Source organism: Anomaloglossus baeobatrachus, chromosome 5 (assembly GCF_048569485.1).
Source record: "Anomaloglossus baeobatrachus isolate aAnoBae1 chromosome 5, aAnoBae1.hap1, whole genome shotgun sequence".
Taxonomy (NCBI): Eukaryota; Metazoa; Chordata; class Amphibia; order Anura; family Aromobatidae; genus Anomaloglossus; species Anomaloglossus baeobatrachus.
In genome coordinates, this window is record NC_134357.1 from 289,814,778 (window position 1) to 289,824,777 (window position 10,000).

Sequence of the window (10,000 nt, forward strand, 5' to 3'; positions counted from 1 at the left end):
TGCCACGTTCCCCCTTCTACTCCGAAACAAAAGAAGCTTCATAACCCAAGAGCAGTGTTTGCCAAAACAGTGTATGTTTCTCGGCTTTCCCATGATTGCCCAGGTGATAATTTAATTATCTTCCAGATGATAATAATTCCATCTCCTGTGCTATACGAAGGAAACTGTGAAAGCATGCACTGTTGCTGGCTCTTGAGGACTTGAGTTGGGGATCACTGCCCTAGAGGATAAGGAGCTGGAAAGGCCCCAGAGGATGGGAAGGCAAAGAAAAGCAACCAAAGTTCAAAGTTTTAGAAAGTGAGGACCGGAAATGAGCAGAAGTTCCTGGCAAATGATAAAAAGAGGCACACTGCATTGGTCAGAAATCAGACCCCAGCCTCCCGCTTGGGAGGCGAGAATTCTACCACTGAACCGCCAACGCTTGAATACTTCAGTAACACGTCTAAAGCTCACCGAGCAAATGTTTCAGAAAGTGAAGAAAAGAGTTGCGCTGAAATTTCTGCCAACCGATGAAAAGAGCAGTCCTGCATTGGCCGGGAATCGAACCCGGGCCTCCTGCGTGGCAGGTGAGAATTCTACCACTGAACCACCAATGCTTGGATGCTTCGTCAGCTTGTCTGCTACCCAACGAGCCTGGATCCAGGGTCTGACAGGCCCCTTCCCCCTGACCTTGCCATGCCACGTATAGCTCTGCTGAGTCGGTGTGGCCCAGAAGCCCGGCTAGCTCAGTCGGCAGAGCATGAGACTCTTAATCTCAGGGTCGTGGGTTCGAGCCCCACGTTGGGCGACTGCTTATGGCTTTTCCCTTTAGCATGCGCTAACCACCGTCAACCAAGCCACCCCTATGCCACGTTCCCCCCTTCTACTCCGAAACAAAAGAAGCTTCATAACCCAAGAGCAGTGTTTGCCAAAACAGTGTATGTTTCTCGGCTGTCCCATTATTGCCCAGGTGATAATTTAATTATCTTCCAGATGATGATAATTCCATCTCCTGTGCTATACGAAGGAAACTGTGAAAGCATGCACTGTTGCTGGCTCTTGAGGACTGGAGTTGGGGATCACTGCCCTAGAGGATAAGGAGCTGGAAAGGCCCCAGAGGATGGGAAGGCAAAGAAAAGCAACCAAAGTTCAAAGTTTTAGAAAGTGAGGACCGGAAATGAGCAGAAGTTCCTGGCAAATGATAAAAAGAGGCACACTGCATTGGTCAGAAATCAGACCCCAGCCTCCCGCTTGGGAGGCGAGAATTCTACCACTGAACCGCCAACGCTTGAATACTTCAGTAACACGTCTAACGCTCACCGAGCAAATGTTTCAGAAAGTGAAGAAAAGAGTTGCGCTGAAATTTCTGCCAACCGATGAAAAGAGCAGTCCTGCATTGGCCGGGAATCGAACCCGGGCCTCCCGCGTGGCAGGCGAGAATTCTACCACTGAACCACCAATGCTTGGATGCTTCGTCAGCTTGTCTGCTACCCAACGAGCCTGGATCCAGGGTCTGACAGGCCCCTTCCCCCTGACCTTGCCATGCCACGTATAGCTCTGCTGAGTCGGTGTGGCCCAGAAGCCCGGCTAGCTCAGTCAGTAGAGCATGAGTCTCTTAATCTCAGGGTCGTGGGTTCGAGCCCCACGTTGGGCGACTGCTTATGGCTTTTCCCTTTAGCATGCGCTAACCACCGTCAACCAAGCCACCCCTATGCCACGTTCCCCCCTTCTACTCCGAAACAAAAGAAGCTTCATAACCCAAGAGCAGTGTTTGCCAAAACAGTGTATGTTTCTCGGCTGTCCCATTATTGCCCAGGTGATAATTTAATTATCTTCCAGATGATGATAATTCCATCTCCTGTGCTATACGAAGGAAACTGTGAAAGCATGCACTGTTGCTGGCTCTTGAGGACTGGAGTTGGGGATCACTGCCCTAGAGGATAAGGAGCTGGAAAGGCCCCAGAGGATTGGAAGGCAAAGAAAAGCAACCAAAGTTCAAAGTTTTAGAAAGTGAGGACCGGAAATGAGCAGAAGTTCCTGGCAAATGATAAAAAGAGGCACACTGCATTGGTCAGAAATCAGACCCCAGCCTCCCGCTTGGGAGGCGAGAATTCTACCACTGAACCGCCAACGCTTGAATACTTCAGTAACACGTCTAAAGCTCACCGAGCAAATGTTTCAGAAAGTGAAGAAAAGAGTTGCGCTGAAATTTCTGCCAACCGATGAAAAGAGGAGTCCTGCATTGGCCGGGAATCAAACCCGGGCCTCCCGCGTGGCAGGCGAGAATTCTACCACTGAACCACCAATGCTTGGATGCTTCGTCAGCTTGTCTGCTACCCAACGAGCCTGGATCCAGGGTCTGACAGGCCCCTTCCCCCTGACCTTGCCATGCCACGTATAGCTCTGCTGAGTCGGTGTGGCCCAGAAGCCCGGCTAGCTCAGTCGGCAGAGCATGAGACTCTTAATCTCAGGGTCGTGGGTTCGAGCCCCACGTTGGGCGACTGCTTATGGCTTTTCCCTTTAGCATGCGCTAACCACCGTCAACCAAGCCACCCCTATGCCACGTTCCCCCCTTCTACTCCGAAACAAAAGAAGCTTCATAACCCAAGAGCAGTGTTTGCCAAAACAGTGTATGTTTCTCGGCTGTCCCATTATTGCCCAGGTGATAATTTAATTATCTTCCAGATGATGATAATTCCATCTCCTGTGCTATACGAAGGAAACTGTGAAAGCATGCACTGTTGCTGGCTCTTGAGGACTGGAGTTGGGGATCACTGCCCTAGAGGACAAGGAGCTGGAAAGGCCCCAGAGGATGGGAAGGCAAAGAAAAGCAACCAAAGTTCAAAGTTTTAGAAAGTGAGGACCGGAAATGAGCAGAAGTTCCTGGCAAATGATAAAAAGAGGCACACTGCATTGGTCAGAAATTAGACCCCGGTCTCCCGCTTGGGAGGCGAGAATTCTACCACTGAACCACCAACGCTTGAATACTTCAGTAACACGTCTAAAGCTCACCGAGCAAATGTTTCTGAAAGTGAAGAAAAGAGTTGCGCTGCAATTTCTGTCAAACGATGAAAAGAGCAGTCCTGCATTGGCCGGGAATCGAACCCGGGCCTCCCGCGTGGCAGGCGAGAATTCTACCACTGAACCACCAATGCTTGGATGTTTCGACAGCTTGTCTGCTACCCAACGAGCCTGGATCCAGGGTCTGACAGGCCCCTTCCCCCTGACCTTGCCATGCCACGTATTGCTCTGCTGAGTCAGTGTGGCCCAGAAGCCCGGCTAGCTCAGTCGGTAGAGCATGAGACTCTTAATCTCAGGGTCGTGGGTTCGAGCCCCACGTTGGGCGACTGCTTATGGCTTTTCCCTTTAGCATGCGCTAACCACCGTCAACCAAGCCACCCCTATGCCACGTTCCCCCTTCTACTCCGAAACAAAAGAAGCTTCATAACCCAAGAGCAGTGTTTGCCAAAACAGTGTATGTTTCTCGGCTTTCCCATGATTGCCCAGGTGATAATTTAATTATCTTCCAGATGATAATAATTCCATCTCCTGTGCTATACGAAGGAAACTGTGAAAGCATGCACTGTTGCTGGCTCTTGAGGACTTGAGTTGGGGATCACTGCCCTAGAGGATAAGGAGCAGGGAAGGCCCCAGAGGATGGGAAGGCAAAGAAAAGCAACCAAAGTTCAAAGTTTTAGAAAGTGAGGACCGGAAATGAGCAGAAGTTCCTGGCAAATGATAAAAAGAGGCACACTGCATTGGTCAGAAATTAGACCCCGGTCTCCCGCTTGGGCGGCGAGAATTCTACCACTGAACCACCAACGCTTGAATACTTCAGTAACACGTCTAAAGCTCACCGAGCAAATGTTTCTGAAAGTGAAGAAAAGAGTTGCGCTGAAATTTCTGCCAACCGATGAAAAGAGCAGTCCTGCATTGGCCGGGAATCGAACCCGGGCCTCCCGCGTGGCAGGCGAGAATTCTACTACTGAACCACCAATGCTTGGATGCTTCGTCAGCTTGTCTGCTACCCAACGAGCCTGGATCCAGGGTCTGACAGGCCCCTTCCCCCTGACCTTGCCATGCCACGTATAGCTCTGCTGAGTCGGTGTGGCCCAGAAGCCCGGCTAGCTCAGTCGGCAGAGCATGAGACTCTTAATCTCAGGGTCGTGGGTTCGAGCCCCACGTTGGGCGACTGCTTATGGCTTTTCCCTTTAGCATGCGCTAACCACCGTCAACCAAGCCACCCCTATGCCACGTTCCCCCCTTCTACTCCGAAACAAAAGAAGCTTCATAACCCAAGAGCAGTGTTTGCCAAAACAGTGTATGTTTCTCGGCTGTCCCATTATTGCCCAGGTGATAATTTAATTATCTTCCAGATGATGATAATTCCATCTCCTGTGCTATACGAAGGAAACTGTGAAAGCATGCACTGTTGCTGGCTCTTGAGGACTGGAGTTGGGGATCACTGCCCTAGAGGATAAGGAGCTGGAAAGGCCCCAGAGGATTGGAAGGCAAAGAAAAGCAACCAAAGTTCAAAGTTTTAGAAAGTGAGGACCGGAAATGAGCAGAAGTTCCTGGCAAATGATAAAAAGAGGCACACTGCATTGGTCAGAAATCAGACCCCAGCCTCCCGCTTGGGAGGCGAGAATTCTACCACTGAACCGCCAACGCTTGAATACTTCAGTAACACGTCTAAAGCTCACCGAGCAAATGTTTCAGAAAGTGAAGAAAAGAGTTGCGCTGAAATTTCTGCCAACCGATGAAAAGAGCAGTCCTGCATTGGCCGGGAATCGAACCCGGGCCTCCCGCGTGGCAGGCGAAAATTCTACCACTGAACCACCAATGCTAGGATGCTTCGTCAGCTTGTCTGCTTCCCAACGAGCCTGGATCCAGGGTCTGACAGGCCCCTTCCCCCTGACCTTGCCATGCCACGTATAGCTCTGCTGAGTCGGTGTGGCCCAGAAGCCCGGCTAGCTCAGTCGGTAGAGCATGAGACTCTTAATCTCAGGGTCGTGGGTTCGAGCCCCACGTTGGGCGACTGCTTATGGCTTTTCCCTTTAGCATGCGCTAACCACCGTCAACCAAGCCACCCCTATGCCACGTTCCCCCCTTCTACTCCGAAACAAAAGAAGCTTCATAACCCAAGAGCAGTGTTTGCCAAAACAGTGTATGTTTCTCGGCTGTCCCATTATTGCCCAGGTGATAATTTAATTATCTTCCAGATGATGATAATTCCATCTCCTGTGCTATACGAAGGAAACTGTGAAAGCATGCACTGTTGCTGGCTCTTGAGGACTGGAGTTGGGGATCACTGCCCTAGAGGATAAGGAGCAGGGAAGGCCCCAGAGGATGGGAAGGCAAAGAAAAGCAACCAAAGTTCAAAGTTTTAGAAAGTGAGGACCGGAAATGAGCAGAAGTTCCTGGCAAATGATAAAAAGAGGCACACTGCATTGGTCAGAAATTAGACCCCGGTCTGCCGCTTGGGAGGCGAGAATTCTACCACTGAACCACCAACGCTTGAATACTTCAGTAACACGTCTAAAGCTCACCGAGCAAATGTTTCTGAAAGTGAAGAAAAGAGTTGCGCTGCAATTTCTGTCAAACGATGAAAAGAGCAGTCCTGCATTGGCCGGGAATCGAACCCGGGCCTCCCGCGTGGCAGGCGAGAATTCTACCACTGAACCACCAATGCTTGGATGTTTCGACAGCTTGTCTGCTACCCAACGAGCCTGGATCCAGGGTCTGACAGGCCCCTTCCCCCTGACCTTGCCATGCCACGTATTGCTCTGCTGAGTCAGTGTGGCCCAGAAGCCTGGCTAGCTCAGTCGGTAGAGCATGAGACTCTTAATCTCAGGGTCGTGGGTTCGAGCCCCACGTTGGGCGACTGCTTATGGCTTTTCCCTTTAGCATGCGCTAACCACCGTCAACCAAGCCACCCCTATGCCACGTTCCCCCTTCTACTCCGAAACAAAAGAAGCTTCATAACCCAAGAGCAGTGTTTGCCAAAACAGTGTATGTTTCTCGGCTTTCCCATGATTGCCCAGGTGATAATTTAATTATCTTCCAGATGATGATAATTCCATCTCCTGTGCTATACGAAGGAAACTGTGAAAGCATGCACTGTTGCTGGCTCTTGAGGACTTGAGTTGCGGATCACTGCCCTAGAGGATAAGGAGCTGGAAAGGCCCCAGAGGATGGGAAGGCAAAGAAAAGCAACCAAAGTTCAAAGTTTTAGAAAGTGAGGACCGGAAATGAGCAGAAGTTCCTGGCAAATGATAAAAAGAGGCACACTGCATTGGTCAGAAATTAGACCCCGGTCTGCCGCTTGGGAGGCGAGAATTCTACCACTGAACCACCAACGCTTGAATACTTCAGTAACACGTCTAAAGCTCACCGAGCAAATGTTTCTGAAAGTGAAGAAAAGAGTTGCGCTGCAATTTCTGTCAAACGATGAAAAGAGCAGTCCTGCATTGGCCGGGAATCGAACCCGGGCCTCCCGCGTGGCAGGCGAGAATTCTACCACTGAACCACCAATGCTTGGATGTTTCGACAGCTTGTCTGCTACCCAACGAGCCTGGATCCAGGGTCTGACAGGCCCCTTCCCCCTGACCTTGCCATGCCACGTATTGCTCTGCTGAGTCAGTGTGGCCCAGAAGCCTGGCTAGCTCAGTCGGTAGAGCATGAGACTCTTAATCTCAGGGTCGTGGGTTCGAGCCCCACGTTGGGCGACTGCTTATGGCTTTTCCCTTTAGCATGCGCTAACCACCGTCAACCAAGCCACCCCTATGCCACGTTCCCCCTTCTACTCCGAAACAAAAGAAGCTTCATAACCCAAGAGCAGTGTTTGCCAAAACAGTGTATGTTTCTCGGCTTTCCCATGATTGCCCAGGTGATAATTTAATTATCTTCCAGATGATGATAATTCCATCTCCTGTGCTATACGAAGGAAACTGTGAAAGCATGCACTGTTGCTGGCTCTTGAGGACTTGAGTTGGGGATCACTGCCCTAGAGGATAAGGAGCTGGAAAGGCCCCAGAGGATGGGAAGGCAAAGAAAAGCAACCAAAGTTCAAAGTTTTAGAAAGTGAGGACCGGAAATGAGCAGAAGTTCCTGGCAAATGATAAAAAGAGGCACACTGCATTGGTCAGAAATCAGACCCCAGCCTCCCGCTTGGGAGGCGAGAATTCTACCACTGAACCGCCAACGCTTGAATACTTCAGTAACACGTCTAAAGCTCACCGAGCAAATGTTTCAGAAAGTGAAGAAAAGAGTTGCGCTGAAATTTCTGCCAACCGATGAAAAGAGCAGTCCTGCATTGGCCGGGAATCGAACCCGGGCCTCCTGCGTGGCAGGCGAGAATTCTACCACTGAACCACCAATGCTTGGATGCTTCGTCAGCTTGTCTGCTACCCAACGAGCCTGGATCCAGGGTCTGACAGGCCCCTTCCCCCTGACCTTGCCATGCCACGTATAGCTCTGCTGAGTCGGTGTGGCCCAGAAGCCCGGCTAGCTCAGTCGGCAGAGCATGAGACTCTTAATCTCAGGGTCGTGGGTTCGAGCCCCACGTTGGGCGACTGCTTATGGCTTTTCCCTTTAGCATGCGCTAACCACCGTCAACCAAGCCACCCCTATGCCACGTTCCCCCCTTCTACTCCGAAACAAAAGAAGCTTCATAACCCAAGAGCAGTGTTTGCCAAAACAGTGTATGTTTCTCGGCTGTCCCATTATTGCCCAGGTGATAATTTAATTATCTTCCAGATGATGATAATTCCATCTCCTGTGCTATACGAAGGAAACTGTGAAAGCATGCACTGTTGCTGGCTCTTGAGGACTGGAGTTGGGGATCACTGCCCTAGAGGATAAGGAGCTGGAAAGGCCCCAGAGGATGGAAAGGCAAAGAAAAGCAACCAAAGTTCAAAGTTTTAGAAAGTGAGGACCGGAAATGAGCAGAAGTTCCTGGCAAATGATAAAAAGAGGCACACTGCATTGGTCAGAAATCAGACCCCAGCCTCCCGCTTGGGAGGCGAGAATTCTACCACTGAACCGCCAACGCTTGAATACTTCAGTAACACGTCTAAAGCTCACCGAGCAAATGTTTCAGAAAGTGAAGAAAAGAGTTGCGCTGAAATTTCTGCCAACCGATGAAAAGAGCAGTCCTGCATTGGCCGGGAATCGAACCCGGGCCTCCCGCGTGGCAGGCGAGAATTCTACCACTGAACCACCAATGCTTGGATGCTTCGTCAGCTTGTCTGCTACCCAACGAGCCTGGATCCAGGGTCTGACAGGCCCCTTCCCCCTGACCTTGCTATGCCACGTATAGCTCTGCTGAGTCGGTGTGGCCCAGAAGCCCGGCTAGCTCAGTCGGTAGAGCATGAGTCTCTTAATCTCAGGGTCGTGGGTTCGAGCCCCACGTTGGGCGACTGCTTATGGCTTTTCCCTTTAGCATGCGCTAACCACCGTCAACCAAGCCACCCCTATGCCACGTTCCCCCCTTCTACTCCGAAACAAAAGAAGCTTCATAACCCAAGAGCAGTGTTTGCCAAAACAGTGTATGTTTCTCGGCTGTCCCACTATTGCCCAGGTGATAATTTAATTATCTTCCAGATGATGATAATTCCATCTCCTGTGCTATACGAAGGAAACTGTGAAAGCATGCACTGTTGCTGGCTCTTGAGGACTGGAGTTGGGGATCACTGCCCTAGATTATAAGGAGCTGGAAAGGCCCCAGAGGATTGGAAGGCAAAGAAAAGCAACCAAAGTTCAAAGTTTTAGAAAGTGAGGACCGGAAATGAGCAGAAGTTCCTGGCAAATGATAAAAAGAGGCACACTGCATTGGTCAGAAATCAGACCCCAGCCTCCCGCTTGGGAGGCGAGAATTCTACCACTGAACCGCCAACGCTTGAATACTTCAGTAACACGTCTAAAGCTCACCGAGCAAATGTTTCAGAAAGTGAAGAAAAGAGTTGCGCTGAAATTTCTGCCAACCGATGAAAAGAGCAGTCCTGCATTGGCCGGGAATCGAACCCAGGCCTCCCGCGTGGCAGGCGAGAATTCTACCACTGAACCACCAATGCTTGGATGCTTCGTCAGCTTGTCTGCTACCCAACGAGCCTGGATCCAGGGTCTGACAGGCCCCTTCCCCCTGACCTTGCCATGCCACGTATAGCTCTGCTGAGTCGGTGTGGCCCAGAAGCCCGGCTAGCTCAGTCGGCAGAGCATGAGACTCTTAATCTCAGGGTCGTGGGTTCGAGCCCCATGTTGGGCGACTGCTTATGGCTTTTCCCTTTAGCATGCGCTAACCACCGTCAACCAAGCCACCCCTATGCCACGTTCCCCCTTCTACTCCGAAACAAAAGAAGCTTCATAACCCAAGAGCAGTGTTTGCCAAAACAGTGTATGTTTCTCGGCTGTCCCATTATTGCCCAGGTGATAATTTAATTATCTTCCAGATGATGATAATTCCATCTCCTGTGCTATACGAAGGAAACTGTGAAAGCATGCACTGTTGCTGGCTCTTGAGGACTGGAGTTGGGGATCACTGCCCTAGAGGATAAGGAGCTGGAAAGGCCCCAGAGGATGGGAAGGCAAAGAAAAGCAACCAAAGTTCAAAGTTTTAGAAAGTGAGGACCGGAAATGAGCAGAAGTTCCTGGCAAATGATAAAAAGAGGCACACTGCATTGGTCAGAAATTAGACCCCGGTCTCCCGCTTGGGAGGCGAGAATTCTACCACTGAACCACCAACGCTTGAATACTTCAGTAACACGTCTAAAGCTCACCGAGCAAATGTTTCTGAAAGTGAAGAAAAGAGTTGCGCTGCAATTTCTGTCAAACGATGAAAAGAGCAGTCCTGCATTGGCCGGGAATCGAACCCGGTCCTCCCGCGTGGCAGGCGAGAATTCTACCACTGAACCACCAATGCTTGGATGTTTCAACAGCTTGTCTGCTACCCAACGAGCCTGGATCCAGGGTCTGACAGGCCCCTTCCCCCTGACCTTGCCATGCCACGTATTGCTCTGCTGAG

The 10,000-nt window shown here is 50.7% G+C and overlaps 21 non-coding genes across 21 annotated transcripts; 10 read left to right on the forward strand and 11 right to left on the reverse strand.

The window, feature by feature from the left end:
- Positions 1-714: 714 nt before the first annotated feature.
- Positions 715-787, forward strand: TRNAK-CUU (transfer RNA lysine (anticodon CUU)). Its single transcript has one exon. It is a non-coding gene; the product is annotated as a tRNA-Lys (tRNA).
- Positions 788-1,371: 584 nt separating this feature from the next.
- Positions 1,372-1,442, reverse strand: TRNAG-GCC (transfer RNA glycine (anticodon GCC)). Its single transcript has one exon. It is a non-coding gene; the product is annotated as a tRNA-Gly (tRNA).
- A 775-nt stretch (positions 1,443-2,217) lies between these two features.
- TRNAG-GCC (transfer RNA glycine (anticodon GCC)) lies at positions 2,218-2,288 on the reverse strand. The gene has a single exon. It is a non-coding gene; the product is annotated as a tRNA-Gly (tRNA).
- A 118-nt stretch (positions 2,289-2,406) lies between these two features.
- Positions 2,407-2,479, forward strand: TRNAK-CUU (transfer RNA lysine (anticodon CUU)). The gene has a single exon. It is a non-coding gene; the product is annotated as a tRNA-Lys (tRNA).
- Positions 2,480-3,063: 584 nt separating this feature from the next.
- On the reverse strand, positions 3,064-3,134 carry TRNAG-GCC (transfer RNA glycine (anticodon GCC)). The gene has a single exon. It is a non-coding gene; the product is annotated as a tRNA-Gly (tRNA).
- A 118-nt stretch (positions 3,135-3,252) lies between these two features.
- On the forward strand, positions 3,253-3,325 carry TRNAK-CUU (transfer RNA lysine (anticodon CUU)). Its single transcript has one exon. It is a non-coding gene; the product is annotated as a tRNA-Lys (tRNA).
- Positions 3,326-3,908: 583 nt separating this feature from the next.
- Positions 3,909-3,979, reverse strand: TRNAG-GCC (transfer RNA glycine (anticodon GCC)). Its single transcript has one exon. It is a non-coding gene; the product is annotated as a tRNA-Gly (tRNA).
- Positions 3,980-4,097: 118 nt separating this feature from the next.
- Positions 4,098-4,170, forward strand: TRNAK-CUU (transfer RNA lysine (anticodon CUU)). The gene has a single exon. It is a non-coding gene; the product is annotated as a tRNA-Lys (tRNA).
- Positions 4,171-4,754: 584 nt separating this feature from the next.
- Positions 4,755-4,825, reverse strand: TRNAG-GCC (transfer RNA glycine (anticodon GCC)). Its single transcript has one exon. It is a non-coding gene; the product is annotated as a tRNA-Gly (tRNA).
- A 118-nt stretch (positions 4,826-4,943) lies between these two features.
- TRNAK-CUU (transfer RNA lysine (anticodon CUU)) lies at positions 4,944-5,016 on the forward strand. The gene has a single exon. It is a non-coding gene; the product is annotated as a tRNA-Lys (tRNA).
- A 584-nt stretch (positions 5,017-5,600) lies between these two features.
- TRNAG-GCC (transfer RNA glycine (anticodon GCC)) lies at positions 5,601-5,671 on the reverse strand. Its single transcript has one exon. It is a non-coding gene; the product is annotated as a tRNA-Gly (tRNA).
- Positions 5,672-5,789: 118 nt separating this feature from the next.
- On the forward strand, positions 5,790-5,862 carry TRNAK-CUU (transfer RNA lysine (anticodon CUU)). The gene has a single exon. It is a non-coding gene; the product is annotated as a tRNA-Lys (tRNA).
- Positions 5,863-6,445: 583 nt separating this feature from the next.
- Positions 6,446-6,516, reverse strand: TRNAG-GCC (transfer RNA glycine (anticodon GCC)). The gene has a single exon. It is a non-coding gene; the product is annotated as a tRNA-Gly (tRNA).
- A 118-nt stretch (positions 6,517-6,634) lies between these two features.
- Positions 6,635-6,707, forward strand: TRNAK-CUU (transfer RNA lysine (anticodon CUU)). The gene has a single exon. It is a non-coding gene; the product is annotated as a tRNA-Lys (tRNA).
- Positions 6,708-7,290: 583 nt separating this feature from the next.
- On the reverse strand, positions 7,291-7,361 carry TRNAG-GCC (transfer RNA glycine (anticodon GCC)). The gene has a single exon. It is a non-coding gene; the product is annotated as a tRNA-Gly (tRNA).
- Positions 7,362-7,479: 118 nt separating this feature from the next.
- On the forward strand, positions 7,480-7,552 carry TRNAK-CUU (transfer RNA lysine (anticodon CUU)). The gene has a single exon. It is a non-coding gene; the product is annotated as a tRNA-Lys (tRNA).
- A 584-nt stretch (positions 7,553-8,136) lies between these two features.
- TRNAG-GCC (transfer RNA glycine (anticodon GCC)) lies at positions 8,137-8,207 on the reverse strand. Its single transcript has one exon. It is a non-coding gene; the product is annotated as a tRNA-Gly (tRNA).
- A 118-nt stretch (positions 8,208-8,325) lies between these two features.
- On the forward strand, positions 8,326-8,398 carry TRNAK-CUU (transfer RNA lysine (anticodon CUU)). The gene has a single exon. It is a non-coding gene; the product is annotated as a tRNA-Lys (tRNA).
- A 584-nt stretch (positions 8,399-8,982) lies between these two features.
- On the reverse strand, positions 8,983-9,053 carry TRNAG-GCC (transfer RNA glycine (anticodon GCC)). Its single transcript has one exon. It is a non-coding gene; the product is annotated as a tRNA-Gly (tRNA).
- Positions 9,054-9,171: 118 nt separating this feature from the next.
- TRNAK-CUU (transfer RNA lysine (anticodon CUU)) lies at positions 9,172-9,244 on the forward strand. Its single transcript has one exon. It is a non-coding gene; the product is annotated as a tRNA-Lys (tRNA).
- A 583-nt stretch (positions 9,245-9,827) lies between these two features.
- On the reverse strand, positions 9,828-9,898 carry TRNAG-GCC (transfer RNA glycine (anticodon GCC)). The gene has a single exon. It is a non-coding gene; the product is annotated as a tRNA-Gly (tRNA).
- Between the last annotated feature and the right edge of the window lie 102 nt (positions 9,899-10,000).